The 22,841-nt window shown below is 35.4% G+C and overlaps 1 long non-coding RNA gene and 1 other non-coding gene across 2 annotated transcripts in view; both read left to right on the top strand.

Moving 5' to 3' along the window:
• Positions 1-6,740: 6,740 nt before the first annotated feature.
• Positions 6,741-22,841, top strand: part of LOC128294222 (uncharacterized) — a 33,267-nt gene continuing 17,166 nt past the window's right edge. The window contains exon 1 of the long non-coding RNA XR_008284536.1: positions 6,741-6,888. This is a non-coding gene — a long non-coding RNA (uncharacterized LOC128294222). The remainder of the gene's footprint in view (positions 6,889-22,841) is intronic.
• On the top strand, positions 19,213-19,319 carry LOC128294320 (small nucleolar RNA R71). Its single transcript, XR_008284633.1, has one exon. It is a non-coding gene; the product is annotated as a small nucleolar RNA R71 (small nucleolar RNA).

Raw genomic sequence — 22,841 nt, 5'->3', positions numbered from 1 at the left:
CTACACGGGGTTCCAGTCTCAATTATCTCCGATAAAGACCCACGATTCACATATCAATTCTTGAACAAACTTCACGAGGCCTTAGGCACACGGCTTAATTTTACTATTTCATATCACCCACAGACCAATGGACAGTCTGAGTGAGTCATTCAAATTCTGGAGGATATGCTTCGGAGTTGTGTGATAGACTTTTGGGGTAGTTGGGAGGAGTATTTACAGTTGTCTAAGTTTGCATGCAATAACAGCTTCTAGTCTAGTACTCAGATGGCACCCTACGAGGCCTTGTATGGTCATAGTACCGTACTCTATCATGTTGGACAGAGTTAACCGAACGCCGAATATTGGATCCTGAGCTGGTTTCTGAAACTGAGAGTACTGTGAAAATGATTCGTGATCGCTTGAAAGTAGCCTCTAACCGGAAAAAGTATTATGCAGATTTAAAAAGAATGGATATTGAGTTTTCTGTAGATGATCAAGTCTTTCTAAAGGTATCATCGAGGAAAAAGGTTCTCCAATTTGCACACAAGGGCAAGCTGAGCCAGAGGTTCATTGGACCTTACCATATTTTGAAGCGTGTCAGACCTATTGTGTATCAGTTAGAATTACTGTCAGAATTAAAATAAATTCACGATGTGTTTCATGTCTCGATCTTGAGACGATATCAATCTGATCCCTTGCATATTGTCCTTATCGATGAGATCAAGTTGAAACCAAATCTAACATTTGAGGAGGAACCGGTCTAGATCTTGGAATGCAATGTTAAAGTATTGAGGAAGAAAATTTTTCCTATAGTAACAGTTCTGTGGTGGAACCATGGTACTGAGGAGGCCACGTGGGAACTTGAAGAATCAATTCGACGACAGTATCCGTATCTGTTTGAGTCAGGTACATTTCGAGGCTGATATTTTTTTTAGGGGGAAGGAGTTGTAACGCCCCATAATTTTATAAATTTAATTATGAGAATTTACAGTAATTAAATTTTCGTATCTTTGGTCTTGTGTTCTACTTTTTGTGTTTAAGGTCTGGAGTCCGACTTGTATCGTTAAAAGTTTTATCCTTTTTGAACAACCCCTATCCATGCGGTATATGGTAAAGTGCAATTCTGTATAAATCTATGTCAAGAATGAACCCACTGGTTCATTGGTTAAGCATCTGTCAGTACTATGTCTGGTCCCGAGTTTGAATCTCGCCGTATGCGTTAGCAGAATTTTTACTTGTTGTCGGAAGTACGTGGGTGGTCAAGACAAAACTGTCATTAAAATTTGTTAACGTTCTAAAAATTTTTCTTCTTTTCATTTTTTTCATTTTTTTTCCTTTCTTTCTTCTTTTTTACTTCTTTGATTTCTACTTTTCGAATGCATTCAACAAGTGAATATTGAAAATTAGTGAGACCCTTAAGTTATTAGAAGAATTCAGTGGAAGTTCTGTGCGAATCCTTCAACTTCTGTGAAGTTTTGTTAGATTTCTATTGTATTGTTAAATTGGGAATTATCTGATTGTTTCACTTAAACTTTCTGATAACTAGTCGTTTTGTTTCCTTAGGCATGAGTACGGAGGGAAGTGATCTTTCACGTGTTGTGCTGAATTAGTACAGTTGAATTGTTGGTAAGCGTTTGTTGTTGAAAGTTTCCTAGTGTCGATTTATTTGACATAATTGATTGAGTATTAACGTTGTGTCATTTAGTCATTTAGTCAAATGATTAATTTTCGAATGGTTAATTAGGTTCCAGGTAGTCTCTACATTGTTTTCCATCAAAGTGAGACTAGGTGCGTATTGAAAACCTTAATTTTTGTAAGTTTCGGTCGCCTAAAATGGTGGTTGTCGACGCCACACAATCTTGTGGCAAGCCATAAAGGTGGTCGTGTAACTTACTGTTCATCAATTTGGAGCCACACGGGCAAGGCACACGAGCATGTGTCTAGGCCGTGTGTGATAATATTAGTGCAGGGTTCACATAGGCAAGGGATACAAGCTTGTGTCTAGGCCGTGTAACTCACTGTTTGTGCCTTAAGACAACACGAGCAACCATATAGATGTGTGCCTAGGCCATGTGAGTCCCACGGGCAAGGACACGGCCCTGTGTCCAGGCCTTGTAACTCTCTAATTTATGTTTTAAAACCACACGGGCAAGGACATGGGTGTGTGCCTAGGCCGTGTGAACCACACGGGCAAGGAAACGGGCGTGTGTCCAGGACATGTGGCGTTTAGAAAAGGACCCAAAAATCATTTTTCAGGCTGTAAATGTTACTTAAGACTGATATTGACGTCCCCATGGTTTGAATCTGAATTTGACTAAATGAGAATTCTCTGATACTCTATGATATATGCATGAATTATATGCTTGTATGTGCACTGTGATACTTAGTCTAATATTGAACTATGCTAACTACTTGTCGATCAATTTAGAATAACTGAATACATATTGTGGATATTGGTTCTTTGCATATGCATGGGTTGGGATATTAGGAAGAAGGAAGTGATCTATTCTAAATTAATGGCTAAGCCACCATATATATAACTCTGATCCTGGCGTTTTGTCACATTACAATCTAGCAGCTAAGCTGCGTTTCTGTAAACGTGCCAGACAGACACTCTATGGTGTGTAGGGTTGGTTGGGCCTTGAACGCCCTTAACAGAGTGTTGGGATGGCTGAAGATGATATATAGTGGACGAGGGTTAAGAATATCTATATTTGACTCTGATTTATTCTATATATGAAACTGAAATTGTTTCTGCATTTGAAATTAATCTATCTTAGATCTGAACTAAAAATGCTTCTATCATCAGATCAAATCTTTGAATACGGACACTTGTTTGGTAAATGTGTTTATGTGAATAAACTTCTTTATGCACAGAGTTCACATACTTTATTATTGGTTGGATTTCAGTTGGTTCTCAGTTTTGAACGGGTCGGCACCGCGAAAGCTCGGTCGAGCTTTTATCTTTCATTTAAATACTACGTTAGGAATTTCTATAGACTATGATTGTAGGACTCTAGAAGATTATATACTTAACTAATCATTGTGATGAATATTATGCGACGTATGGTTTAGTGTTATTGTGTTATATGTATGGTATTTGAGTATTGATCATATGACTTCCTAAACTTGGACTGGACGTCTAGGCCGAGTTTAGGGTGTTACAATAATAATTATAATAAAATGCAAACATAATAAAAAAATAAAAAGAAAGTGGAAAGAATGAGATGAGTGCATGCAAGTTAAAAGAAAGAAAGAAAAGAGGGAAATGGACGCACGACTAGAAAATTTTAGGGTTCAAGTTCAAATTGGTTAGTGCAATTTAGTCTTTTTCTTGTAATTTTTATGTTTTTGGAATCCCGGAACCTAGGGCTACTCGACCCATGTTTTAATTTTTAGTATTGTTCAAGATTTTAGATACTGACATTGTTGAATAGTTTAAGTATTAGGGATTAAATAGATAGATTTTTAAGTTAAAAATGGAAAAAGACTAAATTGTGGAATAAATTGTTGATTTTGAGCAATAGGGATTGAATTGGAAAAGAGGGAGCTAAATTTAGTTTAGAGTGAAATTAGTATAAAAATATAAAGTTAAATGTGAAGGTTAAAAACTAGTCTCGATTTAGGGACTAAATTGAAGAATAAGCAAAATATAATGTGAAAATTGAAAATTAACGTGAAATTGAATTGTATAATATTCATGTATTTTAATTTTTTTATTTTGTAGTTAACGTTGTATCAAAATCCTCGAGTAAAAAGGGGAAGGATAAAATCAACGTCGAATAGCTCGGAATTCACGGTTTGTATTTCTATAATCCGAACTAAGTTATAAATTATTGCATTTTGAATTGTTACATTTGAGGTGAGTACTTTTGTACTTTGAAATTAAAGTGAATTCATATTCGATCGAAATGGATTGATTTGCTAAATTATGAATTTATTGAATATTTATAGAGATTGAATTGAATCTATGTTTATATGTGATAATGTGTATATATGTGAAATTGAGACATTGGTTGTATTGACAAGTGAAATGAAACCATATTAACTATATCGGGCTGAGTTAGATATAGATAGCATGCCATAGGATAGGAAGAGTTCAGGGATTACTTCAACCTTAAGTCGATGAGGCATTGGGTGCCAATTTGCTTCAGTTTAACTAATGAGACACTGGATGTCAATTTTTATAGCGCTAGGCGCAAGTATTACTTCAAATTTATCCGATGAGGCACTAGGTGCCAAACCGGTGTATTGGTTGGATCCGTGTATCTATCCGAGTCCGAGTCGTGTTAATAAGGGAAAATAAAATAATAATTTATGTGATTGTTATTGAAATGGCAAAGATGAGAAATGAATATGAGATGAGAAATGAAATATGAAATAATGAAATGAGATGTGAAACTTGAAATGAGTTCAAGTATTGATCAAAGAGATGAATCATGCCATTGCATGAGTTGTAATATGCAAATGCTATATGAAATGTCATTAATATGTGCTTGAACATGTGGAAATTTTAGTAGATGTGAATAAGGGATGAGCAAAATTATATTATTGATTTGAAACACATGTACATAGCTTTACTTGTTACATTTTGTATTTTAATTATTTATATCAAGTTTATATTATTCAAATTAACAAAATACCGTGAGTTATACTCAGCGTGCAGTTTTATTTTCCGTGCACAGGCTAGGTACTTTTCGACTTATCGCTGACTCAACATCAAACAACAAATCCCGTGCTCAAGTATGGTGATATCTTATTTTGTAATGGCATGTACCTAGGGAGTACTTGTTGATTTGTTTATGATGATCATATGTAAATGTGGTAGTGAATGAGGCTATGTTGGTATAATAGCTTAGTTCAATATTTTGGTATGTGTTAGTTTAAAGTTTAGTAGTTTAAGTAGCTAAGTGTTAGTCCAATTTTGGTGAAATTTGGCATGAAGGCAAGCTTGACTGGTTGATAACTTTGCTAGTGTGTTAATGATATATGATGTGGTACCAATGAAGGTACATTGATTAGGCACTCAAATGGATTGTTTTTTTGGTTCGTTTTAAGCATATTTAATCATGTTTTGAGTAGGTTAAATGATTGATAATTGAGTTGCTTAGTGTCCAAGCAAGTAGGAAATGGTAAACTTCAGTTTTAAGGTGCTTTTAGGTGCATATGGCCGTGTGTCACACACGGGCATGTGACCTAAGTCAGTGAGTTATAAAGGCTGAGTCATGGCCGTGGGTCTCAAGTCAGTGAGTTACACGAGCTGGGACACGGCTGTGTGTCCCAACTTCAAAGGTCACACGGCTTGGGGCATTCCACATGGTCGTGTGTCACTTATTTTAGGAAATTTAAAAAATGACCCTAAACTTTCAAATTTTTTCCAAATTAGTCCCTACTTGTTTTTAAATTATTTTTAGGGTCCTGTAGACTCAAAATAGAGGCTGTAAGAGTGACTTTTACTCTGAATTGGAATGAATTAGCAAACCTGAATAAAGTAAATTCTACTAACATCATCGAAGGTAGTAATAGTCGAAGTATGGACCAATACTCTGATGCTAATAATTGGAATAGTCTTGTTATGTATCCAATTTTTAGCTTTCAAGAGGGAATAAATAGTGATCAGAGTGTAAACAATAGAAAACCAAGTTTAGTATTGCATAGCATGAATCATTAATCAAATGTTTAAGACTCTAGTATGAAAGTATTAGATTGTCGTGACTTGTCCCTGTATAATATAATGTTAAGAGTTAGCATGCATTTTAATTATGATTGATAATTTCTTTTGATTGGTTACTAATGCCCATGACCCTAATTCGATGACGGAGAGGGGTTAAAGGTGTTACACATTCTCTCTCCCACTTTACTTTCTCCCTTCCTTTCAACCATTTTTCCACCACTCCTACTCAACAAATACGAAGACTAGCGCCCTACCAATGAGAACCACTATCAATGTCACTCTTTACTCCCCCTTGTTGATTCCTACTATCAACAATTGGTGTTATGAGCATGGATCACAATGAGAAACCTAGATAACAATGTTCCACCAACCACTAAGCGTAGTCCCTGTGCCAATCACCAGGCGTCTTCTAGAAATACTGGTCGTGGCTAGCCCTAAGCAAGCACCACATAAGCCATTCAAGAATGTCAACATACACAGTTCAACCCTTACCAACAATGGTACTATAACTGTAACCTTTAAAGCTATGCTAGTGGCCCTTTACTTGATCAGAATTCTCAAAACCCCTTGTCAAGGTCTCAGTTTTTGTAACGCCCCAATTTTCGGGAATTCTGTGAATGTTGGCATAGGTTTAATTATGTTAGTGGGCCTCTAGAAGGCCCAAGCTTAAGATAGAACCCGGCAATTTTAGTTAATTTTTGTTCCATAAGAAAAAGGGGGTGAAATTATGAAATAGTACCTATGTGAAAATGTTTGAAAATGCTATAGGCTAAATTGAAGGGGCCAAATAAATAGGAGTGCAAAATAGGAGGATTTGCATGACAAACCTCCCATTTTACATGTAGTGGCTAGTCATCATGTTGTTGTAGACAAAATGTACACTTGATATCCATAATTTATGGTACAAATTGATACAAATTGATAATAGGTTAGGTAAATGTTCCATGATAATGGGTTAGGTAAATGTTTCATGATAATAGGTTAGGTAAATGTTCCATGATAATGGGTTAGGTAAATGTTTCATGATAATGGGTTAGGTAAATGTTTCGTGATAAGAATATCATGTCTTTTGTATTAAAGAATTAAATGGATGAAATATGAAGTTTTATTAAAAGAAAAGGGGTGAAAAGAACAAAGTTTTGTCCATCTTTGTTCATCATAGCTGAAAGTTAGAGAAGAGAAAGGAGAGGAGAAAGCTCTTGAGTATTCGGTCATTAGGAGGAGGAAAATTGAAGGTAAGTTCTTGGTACCTTGCTTCTATTTTGAGGTTCATGACTTCTTCTTGATTCTACCTTAACTCTTGAAGTATATTTTGATTTTTAGTTGTGTTGTAAGCATTTAGTCATGAATTAAAATGAAGGAAATGGTTGTTGTTTCATGTTCTTTTGATGAAAAATGGAAGATAGGTGAAGTTGAACCAAACAAATGAGCATGCATGTGCCTTAGATGCTAAGGGGAAAAATCGGCTAACATGTTGTGCTTTAAAATGATGAAATGGAGATTATACTTAAGTAAAATCATAGATATGTGATGATTGATTGGTGATATACATGTTTAAATAACAAGCATGCAAGTTAGGTGTGAAAGAGTGATTTGGTAATAAATCTGCTTGGGACAGCAGCAGTAACGTGACTTTGGAAAATCACCATAAATTGTGGGAGATGAATTAGAAGCTGAATAAATTATGTAATTAAATCTTATTGAGTCTAGTTTCTAATGAAATAAACAAGAACATATTTTGAATTCTGTACAATGAGAAATTTGATTCGTAATGAAGAGTGGTCAGATTAGTCAAACAGTGAAACATGGGAAACTTTAAGAAAAATCTGGTATTGATTGGCCATACCAAAAAAATCTGAAAATTTTATGGATAGAAGATATATGAGTCTATTTTCAGGGAAAATTAACGGAACTTGATTTGGAGTTTCGTAGCTCCAGTTATAAATGATTTAGTGACTGTTGCTCAGGAAGACAGCTTGCAGTGAAATTATGATTATGTGGTAAACATTGACAAAAATTTGTTAATGAGTTGCTTATTGATTTCTTATAAGCTTACTATGATCTGTAGGTGTGGTTGGCCGAATATTGTAAGGGGTTAATCGTAGTTTGTATTTGAATAATTAGATTAACGTGTTAGTAATCCAATTGTAGGCGGTTCGTATGTGGATCTCGTCGACATATCGTCATAAATGTGTGTATGTAACACCTCTCATAGACTAGATTGGCAAAAGCCAAAAAGTCGAAATGCCGAAAAGTTGGTATTTTGGGAATTTGCGAGTGTGCGAATGCTTGTAAGATAGTTGGGTTTGTATACTTGGTAATCTAAAGTAATAAACTGCGATGCAGCGATTTAGTACATTTTGATAATTTGGGCTTAATGGGCCAAAGATCGGGTTCATGGGCCAACGGGCCCAATTGATAAGTATCTTGTGTAAGTGTTCTGATAGTACGTAAATAGTTAGGATATGCATGAAAACCCTAAAAGTAGCTAAATTACTATAATACCCCTATGTATGGAAAATTACTGTTATACCCCTAGGTGCAAAATTACCGTTATACCCCTAGGGTTAATTTTGACTGAAAAGCATGACGATCTGATTCTGTATGATGTATGCCATGATTATATATCTATTGCATGGGGACATGGGTTATATTATGGAGGAAGCGTTCTGGTGGCTATGCCACAAATATCTGATCTGGTGGCTCTGCCACAAATATCTGATCTGGTGGCTCTGCCACATATATCTGTTCTGGTGGCTCTGCCACGATTATCTGTATCTGGTGACTCTGTCACATTATACATTACAGCAGCCATGCTGCAAATTCTGTGGTGTGTAGCGGTTGGGTGGGTCGAGTTGTCTCCCCACACGGTGTAAGGTTGGTACGGGGGTGTTATGGATGAATCTGGGTTGGGTTTCTGCATAAACATGTAAAATCTGTTTTGTTCTGTTATGGGCCTATGGGCTTTATTCGAATTACATTGCAGGCTAAGGCCAACTTATTATGTTTACGTGGGTTGAGTGATATAGGCTATGGTTGGGTTATTTTACACACTTGAGTTTCCCAAACTCACCCTTTTATTTTCATCCACGCAGTAATCCCCAACCATAGTGGGCTTTGAGCTGTGAGGGAATTCGGAGTGGCCACCCGTTCTGAAAGTTTGATTTTCTTCTGGTGAACTGGACATCCTTTTATTTACGTTTGAAGTTTTTGGGCTTTTAAATGTAATAAGGCCACTTAATTATTTTTGATGGTTTTAATATGTGTTACTAAGATAGGTAATACTTATTTTAACTGTTGAAATTGGATAGCTTTAGGGCGCGTTTTCAAAAACAAAAGTTGATTTCAAAATAACACGACAACAAGCAAAGCTTCCGCAATGAAAGTATTTTCCAAAACTAATCACTTTTCTTAAAAATGACTTAATCAAATCGGTTTCCTAGAAATATCCATGACGTTAAGGTGTGGCAATGGCGGTATGCATGTCTAGGATTGGATCCGAAGGGAGCTTGGTACTTAAGCAGTCCGATGGACTCACCACCTCTTTTCCGGTTTCCTACCTGGTGCACAGCTTTCATTCACCTTAACCCTTAATGAATTAATCTTTTGAACATCAAGTACAATTGTCTGGACTTAGAATGAAATATTTTTTTTTACGTTTTTGATGTGGTATGCCGGATCCGGCCATAACTTCTGGGCCGGGTTTGGGGTGCTACAGTTTTTTAAAAAGATGTAATAAAATATGAAAGCACTTGAAGAACAATTGTCTTCCTAACAAAGAATGTACCAAGAACAACATAAGTTTCTTCAAGAGCAACTAGAAAAATAAAGGCGCATGGACTTGAAGAATGAAAGAAACAAAAAGACTATCGAGGAGTCAAAAGAAACTAGGGAGCCTCAAAGGCTAGATCCCTAAGAACAAGAAGATAAGACGACTCATTCTACATACAGGCAACAACATAGTACTTGAAGCGATGGTGACCTTGTAAACCATTACAGAAGCCAATGCCAGTAGTATGATGAAGATATTTTTGAAGAGAAAATGCAACAATTGAGGAATAAGATGCAAGATTTTAAGAAGGAAGAGCTATCTGGTTTGCCTAGAAACTATACAAACGAGCCTTTGACTCTAGAAATACTCTTGTAATAGCCCGGTTTCAGTGGTGTCAGAAACGACGATTGCAGAACCCCATTTCTGATGTTTAAGTTCGTAAATATTAATATTTAAATTTACAAGTTTGGTATTAGATTTTATTAAATTTTGATCCCTTAATTTTTTTCAAAATGATAGTTAATTATAATATAATGACTAAATCGTAAAAGTTGTAAAAGTTTATCGCTATGGATTTTTAATTAGCTGAAGGACCAAATGAGCAATTGGACCATTTTTATATGGCCAAATAGTGGTGAATGAAAATTAGCATCCACCAAATTTGTTAATTATCCTTAAATATTTATTAATTAATTTTTTATTAATTAATTAAGATTAATTAATTTAGTTATAAGTATAAAAGGAAAAAATAAAATGAAAACAAAACATTTTCTCATCTTCTTCTTTTCCACGAAGCAAAGAGGAGAAAATAGGGCTTAAGCATTTCAACTTTTGGTTCTTAATAGGTGAGTTCAATTTAGTCATTTCCTTGTAATTTTTATTTTTATGAAGTCATGGGATTTACCTTGCCCATGTACAAAATTATAAAGTTTATAAAAGTTGTCATGGTTTATTTCTTAAAGAAATTGGTGTTAAATTGATAGATTTTAAGCTTAGAAGTGAAAAAAGACTAGATTGCAAAGTATAAATTGCTAGTTTTTGAACATAAGGACAAAAGTGTATAGATTTCGAAATTGATGTAAAATTTATATAATTTTAGATAATATAGGGTCCTAAAAGGATGTAATTGAGATTGGTTTAGAAATCGAAGCTCAAATTTGAAAGATGTTGTAATTTTGGTTTTAGGGATTAAATCGAATAAAATGCAAAATTTTAGGGGCATTCAAAAAATGAAATTAAACTAATCCATGCATATAATAGGATGTTATAAGATGTTTTTAATTTATAAATGTTATAAGATGTTTTTAATTGATAAATTGAGCTAAATTATTGTATAGATCAGGAATTAAACCAAATCAAAGATAATCGAGGAAAAGGTAAAATTGCTTATTTGTCCTTAAAGAATTGTTCGTTTGTTTTTTTTCCAGGTAAGTTCATATGGAACTTACTATTTTGTTTCATGTTATGTTTGAATTGTTTGTTTTTATTATTAGTTTATATAAATGTAATATTAGTGATTTTTTGCATCAATTGGACTAAATTGTAAAGTATGAAATATATGGCAATTGTGAATAGGTACGAGGTACCAAAATGTATATGAAATGTTTATAATATTGGAATGATATGCATATGTTGTTACGGGGATTGAATTGATATGATTACAGTAATAAAGCCCGTGTGAACTTAGTAAAGGATTAAGATACATATGACATGCCATTAGGGTCAAATATGGCAACGATCAGGGATTTACATGGTTATATGAGATCCAACATTTGTTACAGATTCTTAGTTTATATGTATCTTTGGTTTAGCCTGGACTAGTAACCTCAATACGACTTCAGCTTGTGTGAGCAAATTCATAATTATTTGCTTATGTGAGCAACCGTGATCATTGTCAGCTTGTGTGAGCACTATAGTCCCGTCTATCCGATTTCGGTTACTAAGGTTCTCTCGAGATAGAAAATGATAACTAAATGGAAATGAAATGGTTGAACATGAATTGGATAGTATATGATATAAGATGGAATTTGTCGTATATGTATATAATTTGAGTTATAAGTTCTTGTTATGCAGATGAACTAACCTATTAGTTGTATGATTGAATTTCATATGAAAGTGTAAGAATGCCAAAGGATTCCAATTTATATACCAATGTGTTTTAATTACTTAATTTGTTGTAATGTCATGGTAAGTTAAGTAATTTTTTTATGGACTTACTAAGCATTCAATATGCTTATTCCGTTGTTTCCCTTTTTTCCTTGTAGATTAAAAACTTCCAAAATGTGTCTAGCGGATCGACGAAAAGCTCACACTATCCCATTATTGATTCAATATTCTTTCAATTGTTTTAAACCTCATTTTTGTGGCATGAATATAAGTGTTAATTATTTCTTGGATCTTGGATGATAGTTTAGCTTCAAACCTTTCCAGTGCTTGATTTTAGCAATGTAAATGTCTAGTTGAAAATGGTATGATTAGGTAAATGGTTTAGTATGAGTATGAAGCATTTGAAATGGCCCTTTTGAATGTAAATTGGCATGTTTTCAGAAGCTTTGATATAAGTAAATTCTTGGAAATTTTCAAATGGATTGGTTTGAATGCCATGGTACTGGAATGTTATGTTTAATGGTTGAATTGGTAGTATAGTTGATGCAAATATGATTGTGGATGTTTATACATGTTTTGGCATGTGTTTGGGAAGATTTTGTGTAGGAAAGTTGTGCAAGTATGTACCAAATGAGAAGTTTGTAAGGTATACATAAAATAGGTAGCAAGTGGCCTAAAATTTTACCAAAAACAGAGTCCATGTCTCGACGAGTAATCATTCTCATCGCAACATCGTCTAACAGTATGTGATGTTACGATGTCGAGTGACCTAACGTCGTGACGTGATAAAATTTTTGGCTACATCACAACATAGAGGAAATGATGTCATGGCGTCGACCCTAAAATTTTAAAACTTTACAAATTTGTCTTATTTTATGCTCGGGTCAACAAAAGAGCTTTTATAAGCTCAATTGAGTCTTGGATTTAATTGTGTATCATATTATGAATGTAGTTAAGGTATGAACATATGTTTGAATGATGTATTTACAGTATATTTGACGACACTTACTCCGAAAATGGATGTGACATCCTATAGCTCGGACCCGACGATCGGGTTGGGTAAGGGGTATTACAACTTTGACATTATGTCCCCTCAACATTCAAATTCCCCCAAGATGTTGTATGACGAGTGCAAAGATCCAAAATTTTGGCAAGGGGTGTTGCTGATGAAGGAGGTATAGAGCCTATAAGCTCAATTAAGTCTCGGATTTAATTGTGTATCATATTATGAATGTGGTTAAAGTATGAACATATGTTTGAATGATGTATTTACAGTATATTTGACGACAGTTACTTCGAAAATGGATATGGCATCCTATAGCTCGAACCCGACGATTGGGTTGGGTAAGGGGTATTACAACTTTGACATCATGTCCTCTTAACGTTCAAATTCCCTCAAGATGTTGTATGACGAGTGCAGAGATCCAAAATTTTGGCAAAGGGTGTTGCTGATGAAGTGAGGTATAGAGTATTTTTGATTACTCCTACAACACTCTATCTCCAACTTCGAGTAGCTCATAGAGTTAGTTATGACTAGATTCCTAGATAATAAAACTTTGTAGCAATCTTTAAAGTACCTGATGTCAATTAAACAATAAGAAGACAAATCCTTAAGGAATTTTATTAGAAGATTGAATGTTTCAACAATGATCACTAAGGATGTTTTAGATGACTTTACAATTCAAGCATTCATGTCAAGTACCAATCATCCATTTTTTAAGTACAAATTAGTAAGTAAATCACTCTCCAAGTTATTTTCCCTTTACAAAGTGGCCCACAAGTTCACAAAGAGTGATGAGATTCAAAGGGTTAATAGTTATGTCCACCGTAAACCTTAGCGACAAGGAAGACCATTGCTTAGTGACAGACCAATGAGAGATTTTTCGAGCCAACCATATTTGGATGGAGGCAACAAGCTTATAATCCAAACAACTCACTGAGGCACCAAAGGTCTGTTGGATTTGGTGCCCTGAGTTTAGTATTTTTATTTATGTAGATTTGTAATTTTTTCAAACAGATTGGTTAATAAAATTATTCATAAATTACATTAATGCCCTTTGTATATTTTCCTCATGTGGCTTTTGCATGTCAAGCAAAATAGAAGTAAATATTGGCTTACTTGTTGTCTAATGTTTAAACTAATTCTAAGTGGTATTACGTGGTCAGATCGTAATACGAAAAGATAGCTTATATCAGTAGATGAACCTAAACATGTCTTTAGTCTAATCAGAAATGAGTAAACCAGTTGGAAGACTAATATGTTGTCTATTTAGTCCAATTGGGGAGATGCCTTGTCTTGGGCATCGGAGCGTGACCACGTGATTTCGTGATAGGTTTTAAAAATTTATAATTACTCGTACTTGAACTAACTATTATCGCGATGTAGGCAAGTGTACCTATCAAACAGTAGTATAGTTTTAGCAAGACCGGATTGTCGAACCCAAAGGAACTAAAAGTACTAGTAATGACTGTCTTTTTATTATCTAGCCTAAGAATAAAGAGGTTTTTGTTTTAATTAACTAATTTATCTAAACTAAGAACTCACAGAGAATAGAATTGGGGAATTGCTTTAGGGAAAATCGATTGAATGAAGGTAATACCTAAGGAAAAATCCACCTAGACTGTACTTGTTATTCTGGCTCTGAATCGGACGATTTATTCATCTAAGTTGTTCCGTAGAGATCCCTAAGTTATGTTATTATCCCTATTCAAGTCTAATAACGTCTAATCCCTATATTGAATAATTGAGACTTTTCTCTAATTAACACTCTAAGGTTGCATTAACTCGATCTATGAATCCCCTTATTAGGTTTTACCCTAATCCGACAAAATCTTGTCACCCTATGTCTAGGTGCGCAATCAACTCCGCTTAATTATGACAAATGTACTCTTAGACAGGGTCTATTCCTCCTCTGAATAAGAGCTTATCTTGAATCAGTATCCTGGGATATCAAAGTAAGAATTAAGAACACATAATTAAGAACAAGTTAAATATTTATCATACGATTCAGAAAATAATAACAAGATTCGTCCTAGGTTTCATTCCCCTTAGGTATTTAGGGGTTTTAGTTAATAACTAAATAAGAAAACATCTCAGAATGATAAATAATACAAAACATAAAGAAAACCCAAAACTCCTGACGGGAAATTGAGGAGAGATCTTCAGTCTTGATAGTGAGTCCGGCTTCTGAGATGGATCAATCAGCTTCCTTGGAGTAATTCCTTACTCCCTCCTCTATGTGTCCCCCTTTCTTCCTCCTCTTGGGTGTATTTATAGGCTTTGGAATGCCTAAGAGCCCTCAAAATTAGCCTTTTCCGAATTGGACTCTACTTGGGCCCGGCAGGGGCACGCCCGTGTTCGATTACTTCAGGCTGTGTTTGAGACTGCCAAATTGACACGACCGTCTGGTATGGCCATGTGAGGAGGTCCAGGCCGTGTTGATTTCGTACTTTGGCCCCTTTTTTCCGTTTTCTCGTTCATTTTGCTGTCCTATGCTCTCCTAAGTATAAAACATGAAATTAAAGCATTAGAAGCATCGAATTCACCAATTCTAATGGGAAATCATCCATAAAATGCATTAAACATGGGGTAAAAATATGTATAAATTACGGTTTATCAAATACCCCCACACTTAAGCATTTGCTTGTCCTCAAGCAAACTTCTTGACTCATAATCAAAATAAATTCTTCTCAACTTATAATTTCTATTGATAATATCTCACATTAATCCATAAGTAATCATACATTGGAAATTCAACTAAAAGAACATAAAAGTTTCAAACATTCCAAGTTGAGCATTTTATTCATGCAAACATAGGTGTCTCCCCTTATCTAACTAATTACCTTTGATTCAGAATATCACAAAGTTTTACATCCTCACTAAAGATTCACTCAAATCACTTGAGGTGTTTAAGGACAATAAATGAAGTACTCAATAGTCAATAATGAAAAGTCATTACCATAGGCTTGCATGAAAATCAAATCTCCACCACTATAATTTACGATGATACATCACTCAAAAGGTCTTTAGAGGGTTGTAATGAGGCTTGGTTAAGGGTGTGGTGACAAGCTGAAAGAAAGGGTTAGAATGGAGAGTGAATTTAAAAATTTCCTCACTAGAAAAAGAGTTAATCTTCACTTGCGTACAACAGTGAGAATATGGCATTACTAATATGTATACATAGTTTTTGTTTTTTTTTTAAGAACAAGCTAAATAACATAGACTAACTATTAAGAGCATGACATAGCTAAGCAATCCATTTAACTCAAATCTCAACAAAAATAGGGATTAATTTAGGGGATTTCAACAATAATGGGTTAAGGGTTAATATTAAGGGTAATACAAAAAAAGGCTTATTAGGCTCAAGGAGGTTTACTAGGGGTTAATCGTGGAAGTAGGTTTTTCATGGCATGAGTGGGTTAATCTTAAGTGCTTCAATCATTTTGACATATCAAATCAAATGGTGTGGTCTCGACATGCATAATCAAGCAAGTTCTAGAATAACATTTCAATACTGATGCACTCAAAGCAATAATAAAAGTGAGCATGAAAGAATTAGTAGATGCTCAAAAGGCTCAAAAATCTCAGAAAAATTATAGCTTTTTGATGTTAAAGACTTGTGAATTCCAATTCAAAGTAATACCTAAACTTTGGGGAAACAACCTAAGATTTTAAATTCTCAAAAATAAACTTATCATGCTTGATTCTCTAATGTCTTAAGATTAAAACAATCAATGCATAAATGCCTATGTTTTAATTCAAGATATATCAATCAAAATCATAAATCAATCAAAATTTATCCTAAATATAATATGAAAGCTTTTCAAGAGAACAAGGCAACCATTCTGGGATTTTTCTGATAATGAAATAAATATCCCCCCACACTTAAGACGTACATTGCCCCCAATGTACAAAGATAGATATTAGAGTATAAGAATAAGAGAGGGAGAGAAGTGAAACTTCCTGAGTTAAAAATGGATGGAATCCTGGATTAGCGAGAGCGAGTCGTTGGAAATAAAGCTGAAAGACAAATATGATTCTGAAGAACAATAGGAGGATTGGGGAAATAATTTGGTAGCCATTATAAAGATAAGCCGTTTTTAAAAACAGAAGAATCTTCAAAAATTAATAAAATAAAATAAAAAGAATAAAATAAAATAAAATAGGATAGATAATCTAAATTTTTTTACGTGGCACGACCGATTCACACGCCCGTGTGGATTGTGTCCCGCCTGTGTTTGTCGCGAAGTGAGATGTCATCACATGGCCCTCGGCCACGCCCGTGTGTATAGTGCATGTATCTTTATAATCATGTTACACGATCGTGTGTGATGTGGTTCGCTTCTCCTACGGTCGTGTAGGTCTTCGCATGCCCGTGTCATTTTGACAGTGTTGTCCACGGGTGCTAGACACGAGCGTGTCACACGCCCGTGTTCGTTTGGCAGATTTGACCACGGCTAGGTCGCACGCCCATGGCCACTTATCGCATCCCATGTTGGGAAAGATAACTTTACCTTGTTTTCGCACGGTCGTATCGCACGGCCGTGTTTCCGTTCATGTTGGTCACACAGCCTTAAGCACGTCCGTGTGATCGGCCATGTGGAGTTGGTAACCTGTGCTTCAAATACTCTGTTAGTGACCTAAATGTTCTAAAACTTGAAATTTAAATAATTTAAAAACCGTTAGTGCTCCATTGTTACCTTATTAGTGTATTCAGGGTGGTTTGTAGAGTCGTAGCTCCTCATTCCTGCTATCAATCTTAAAATAAGGTTTTAAACCGGTGTTTTTTACCTTAAAAGTGTCGAACTTGGGATGACTCACCTCCACCGTACCGAATGGAAAAATGTTGAGTACCATAAGAGGGATTTCTTCATTCAATGTGGTAGTGACAATGTGGGGATCTGCAACATCTAATAAGACTTTATCTCCAACTTTAAGTTGATTTAGAGAGGTATCGAGCTCGTTCTGGCGTATTTTCAGTTTATCGTGTGTTCTCGATTTATGTGTTCACCATTCATCTAGCTCCTCTATTTACAGCCCTTGTTCTTTATGATTAGGTCCTCTACGATTTCTTGAGAGTGACTCATGTGCTTCCTTCAGGCTCATTTCCTGTAAAGTAGGGTGTACCCTATTATCAGTTTTAGTAGAATGTGTTAAACGATCACCTTCAATTTCTGATGTGTTGCCAGAATTGCAAGCTTGAAGGGTGATTGTTTCGTCTCCCACACGGAGTGTGAGTTCACCTGTGCCAACATTAATAATCATTTTTGCAGTTGCTAAAAAGGGCCTTCCTAGAATTAAAGGAGTGTTGTTATCCTCCACTATGTCTAAAACAATGAAGTCAATGTGAAATATAAATTTATCGATTTTAACTAGTACATCTTCAATAATACCCCTAGGAAATCTTATAGTTTTATTTGCTAATTGAATGCTCATCCTAGTCTATTTGGGTTTCCCGAGACCTAGTTGCTTAAACATTTTGTAGAGCATGACGTTAATATTAGCCCCTAAATCATCTAATGCATTATTAACATCTAAACTACCAATTAAGCAAGGAATCGTAAAACTCCCTGGATCTTTTAGTTTGTTTGGTAGCTTATTTTGTAGAATAGCTGAGCACACTGCGTTTAGCTCCACATGCGATGCCTCGTCCAACTTCCGCTTGTTTGCTAAAAGCTCCTTTAAAAATTTCATTGTGTTTGGCATCTGCGACAGGGCTTCAATAAACGGTAAGTTAATGTGTAATTTTTTAAGGGTTTAAAGAATTTACCAAATTGTTCATCTGAGCGGTCTTTTTCTGTCGTGTTGGGGTATGGCACACGAGGTTTATATTCGACATTCACCGATTTGTTTGTATTGTGATCAACCTCACCTTTACCTTTGCTTACCACAGTTTCTTGCCTCGGTTCTGGCTTAGGCTCAACAAATCCTTCTTCATCTTGAACATTAATCACGTTGGGTTGTTCCCTTGGGTTATGTTCAGTATTACTTGGCAAACTACCTTGTGGTCGTTCGGAGATTAATTTGGAAAGCTAGCCTATCTGAGTTTTGAGCCCTTGGATCGACGCTTGTTGATCTTTAACTGCTATCTCGGTGTTCTGAAAACAAGTTTCTGACACCGATATAAACTTTGAGAGCATCTCTTCAAGGTTCGGCTTCTTTTCCTGTTGGTAAGGTGGTTGTTGGTAGCCTGGAGGTGGTCTCTGATTACCTTCACTGCCCCACAAGAAATTGGGATGGTTCCTCCAACCTGCATTGTAAGTGTTACTATATGGATTGTTTTGAGGTCGAGGATTATTACCCTTGTAATTTAATTGCTTGTTATCCATGTTGTGGCCATAAGGTTGGCATTCTGAATAGCTTGTTCCATCGCCACTTGCTTCGCACTGCATCACTGGGTGAACCTGTGAAGAACTAAGAAAACCATCAATATTTTTATTTAAAAGTTCTACCTGGTTTGACAGCATAGTAACCGAATCGACGTTATAAATGCATGCTGCTTTAGTTGGCTTAGTCCTCATGACTTGCCACTGATAGTTATTCAGTGACATCTCCTCTAAAAACTTATAGGCATCTTCAGGTGTTTTATTGCTGATGGTTCCGCCAGCAGCTGCGTCAACCATTTGCCGAGTTGAAGGATTCAGACCATTATGGAATATTTGAACTTGAAGCCAAAGTGGTAACCCATGGTGAGGGCACCTTCTCAAAAGATCCCTGTATCTCTCTCATGCATTGTAGAATCTTTTTAAATGCATCTGCACAAAAGAAGAGATATCATTACGTAATTTAGCCATTTTAGCTGGCGAAAAATATTTTAGTAAAAATATTTCGGTCATTTGTTCCCAAGTAGTAATTGACCCTCGTGGTAACGAGTTCGACCACTGTTTAGCTTTGTTCCTCAATGAAAAAGGGAATAACCGAAGACGAATGGCATCATCAAAAATGCCATTGATTTTAAATGTATCGCAGAATTCCAGGAAGTTTGCTAAGTGAGCGTTAGGATCCTCATCCTGCAAACCATCAAACTGAACAAATTGCTGTATCATTTGAATAGTGTTAGGTTTTAATTCAAAAGTATTTGCAGCTATAGCAGGTCTAACTATGCTTGATTCAGTTCCTGTTAAAGAAGGTTTAGCATAATCATACATAGTGCGTAGAACAGGATTTTGATTAGCCGCAATTGCAGGAGGTAGCTGATTGTCTTGGTTTTCAGCCATCTTTTCGGTTGGGGGTTGAGTATCGTCTTTTTGCTCGTTCTCTGTGTATCGTAAGCTTCACCTTATTTCTCTTTGATTTCAGCGAACTATAAAATCGATTTCTTCGTCAAAAAGTAGTGGTCTTGACGGGTTTCTTCTAGTCATAAACTATAAAAACCTGCCAAGAGAAAGAAAAAGTGAATTAATAAATAATAATAATAATAAAATTAAATTAAATTGCAAAAAAAAATAAATGGCTAAAGTAATAAAAATTGAGCGTTGCTAATATCTTAGTTCCCCGGCAACGGAACCAAAAACTTGACCGCGTGATTTCGTGATAGGTTTTAAAAATTTATAATTACTCATTCTTGAACTAACTATTATCGCGATGTAGGCAAGTGTACCTATCGAACAGTAGTATAGTTTTAGCAAGACCGGATTTTCGAACCCAAAGGAACTAAAAGTACTAGTAATGACTGTCTTTTTATTATCTAACCTAAGAATAAAGAGGTTTTTATTTTAATTAACTAATTTATCTAAACTAGAACTCACAGAGAATAGAATTGGGGAATTGCTTTTGGGAAAATCGGTTGAATGAAGGCAATACCTAAGGAAAAATCTACCTAGACTGTACTTGTTATTCTGGCTCCGAATCAGACGATTTATTCATCTAACTTGTTCCGTAGAGATCCCTAAGTTATGTTATTATCCCTATTCAAGTCTAATAACGTCTAATCCCTAGATTGAATAATTGAGACTTTTCTCTAATTAACACTCTAGGGTTGCATTAACTTGATCTATGGATCCCCTTATTAGGTTTCACCCTAATCCGGCAAAATCTTGTCACCCTATGTCTAGGCGCGCAATCAACTCCGCTTAATTATGACAAATGTACTCTTAGACAGGGTCTATTCCTCCTCTGAATAAGAGCTTATCTTGAATCAGTATCCTGGGATATCAAAACAAGAATTAGGAACACATAATTAAGAACAAGTTAAATATTTATCATACGATTCAGAAAATAATAACAAGATTCGTCCTAGGTTTCATTCCCCTTAGGTATTTAGGGGTTTTAGTTTGTAACTAAATAAGAAAACATCTCAGAATGATAAATAATACAAAACATAAAGAAAACCCAAAACTCCTGACGGGAAATTGAGGAGAGATCTTTAGTCTTGATGGTGAGTCTGGCATCTGAGATGGATCAATCGGCTTCCTTGGAGTAATTCTTTACTCCTTCCTCTGTGTGTCCCCCTTTCTCCCTCCTCTAGGGTGTATTTATAGGCTTTGGAATGCCTAAGAGCCCTCAAAATTAGCCTTTTCTGAATTGGACTCAACTTGGGCTCGGTAGGGACACGCCTGTGTTCGATTACTTCAGGCCGTGTTCGAGCCTGCCAAATTGACACGGCCGTGTGGTATGCCCATGTGAGGAGGTCCAGGCCGTGTTGATTTCGTACTTTGGCCCATTTTCTTTGTTTTTTGCTCGTTTCTCGTTCTTTTTTGCTCTCCTATGCTCTCCTAAGTATAAAACATGAAATTAAAGCATTAGGAGCATCGAATTCACCAATTGTAATTGGAAATCATCCATAAAATGCATTAAATATCAGGTAAAAATATGTATAAATTACGGTTTATCAGTGCGGATGACTCCCGAAAGATAAATACATACATGTGACTGTCTAGACTGACAGTACGTCGGACTGGACCCAAGAAGAATAGATTCTAAATCCGTTTATAGATTTATTCACTTTTGACGTTCAAAGTGTGGCATACCTTAATCCTGAGTGGATGACGGGCAATGTATGTGTGACTCTTATACTTTGATGTAAGTAAAAGCCAGAGTTTAAATAGATAAGGAACTGAAAGTTGGTGCATTGGGTATACGACTTTTCCAGTATGTAGCATCTTTCACAACAGTGGAATTCATAGCCCGAGACATAGGTAAATGATATCCTCTCATTGGCATTACATGGTTAATGGAAAGTAAAGATGGCTAGGGGTCGTTCTTCTTTGTGATAAATGACTTGATTACTATTTGATAGTAATTGACTTTTCATAAAAAAAGATGTAATGGTTACTATAAGATAAAATAGGATCATATTGGGAGAACAAATTTATCCCTATAAATAGATTACACCTGTAAGGCTAAATACAGAACTTTGAGATATTGTTATTTTGCCTAAAAATAGTGAGAGTTTATTCTCTAAGTATTAGTTCTATATTCTAGAATAACAATTCTATCAGTTTTTATTAAGAGAAGTTTTGTTTTCACATTGAAAGTAAAGAAAACTATTTTTGGTTTTGTGGTTGATTTGAATCGTTCGAGCCCACACTCGAAGTAGTTTGTGGTATCAAAATAGTGAAAAATGTTGTTCGATTGAAAGCTAATAACAAAAAGGATTTGTCTAGTAAAAAAGAAATGTGTGATTTCAGTAAAATGTTTAGTGCTATAAATATCACAAATCGGTTTGTATATAAGAAATCATTTTCAAATCAGATTTTTTTCAACAAGGTCTAAAAAACAAATGAAAGGTGACAGTTTCACCATGCACCTAGTTACAAAATAGAAAATTATATTCATTTGAATGACGTAATTGAGTTTGCGGTGTGTAGCGATCAACTCAAGTAGTTTTTGGTTCATTCAAGATAAGTGAAAGTTATGAGAGTATATATGAAGAGGAGCATGTACTTAGGGTGCCATTAGAGATGATAGAGGTTAAGGTAAATAGAGGAGTTATCAACTTCATAGTAAGTTCTAATGAAGAGTGGGCAAGATCTAATAGAAAAAAAAAGTATCTTTGTTGTGTAATGTCAATAGTTGCTCCATCGAGAAAGCCTTGTTCCTCTATGGCATGACGATTGGGTTTCTGTGAGTAAGACAAAGGGGAGTTACTTCATACAAAATGTAATAACCTATCGGTTGTAATGACTATGACTGCAAGTTTTCAAGTCAAGGGAATCTTGATAGACATAGGCAATGCAGTTGAAGTGTTAAGTTGGCAAACATTCAAGTAGATAAGCTTAAAAAGTTTGACCTTGAGAGAGGCCGGTTGTAACACCCTCTACTCGAAAACATTACAATTAGCAGACGAACAATAAAAAACATACTTCTTA

This window comes from Gossypium arboreum, chromosome 6 (genome assembly GCF_025698485.1).
Source record: "Gossypium arboreum isolate Shixiya-1 chromosome 6, ASM2569848v2, whole genome shotgun sequence".
Taxonomy (NCBI): Eukaryota; Viridiplantae; Streptophyta; class Magnoliopsida; order Malvales; family Malvaceae; genus Gossypium; species Gossypium arboreum.
The sequence above is the reverse complement of the archived record's forward strand: the minus strand, read 5'-3'. Positions and strand labels throughout refer to the sequence as shown.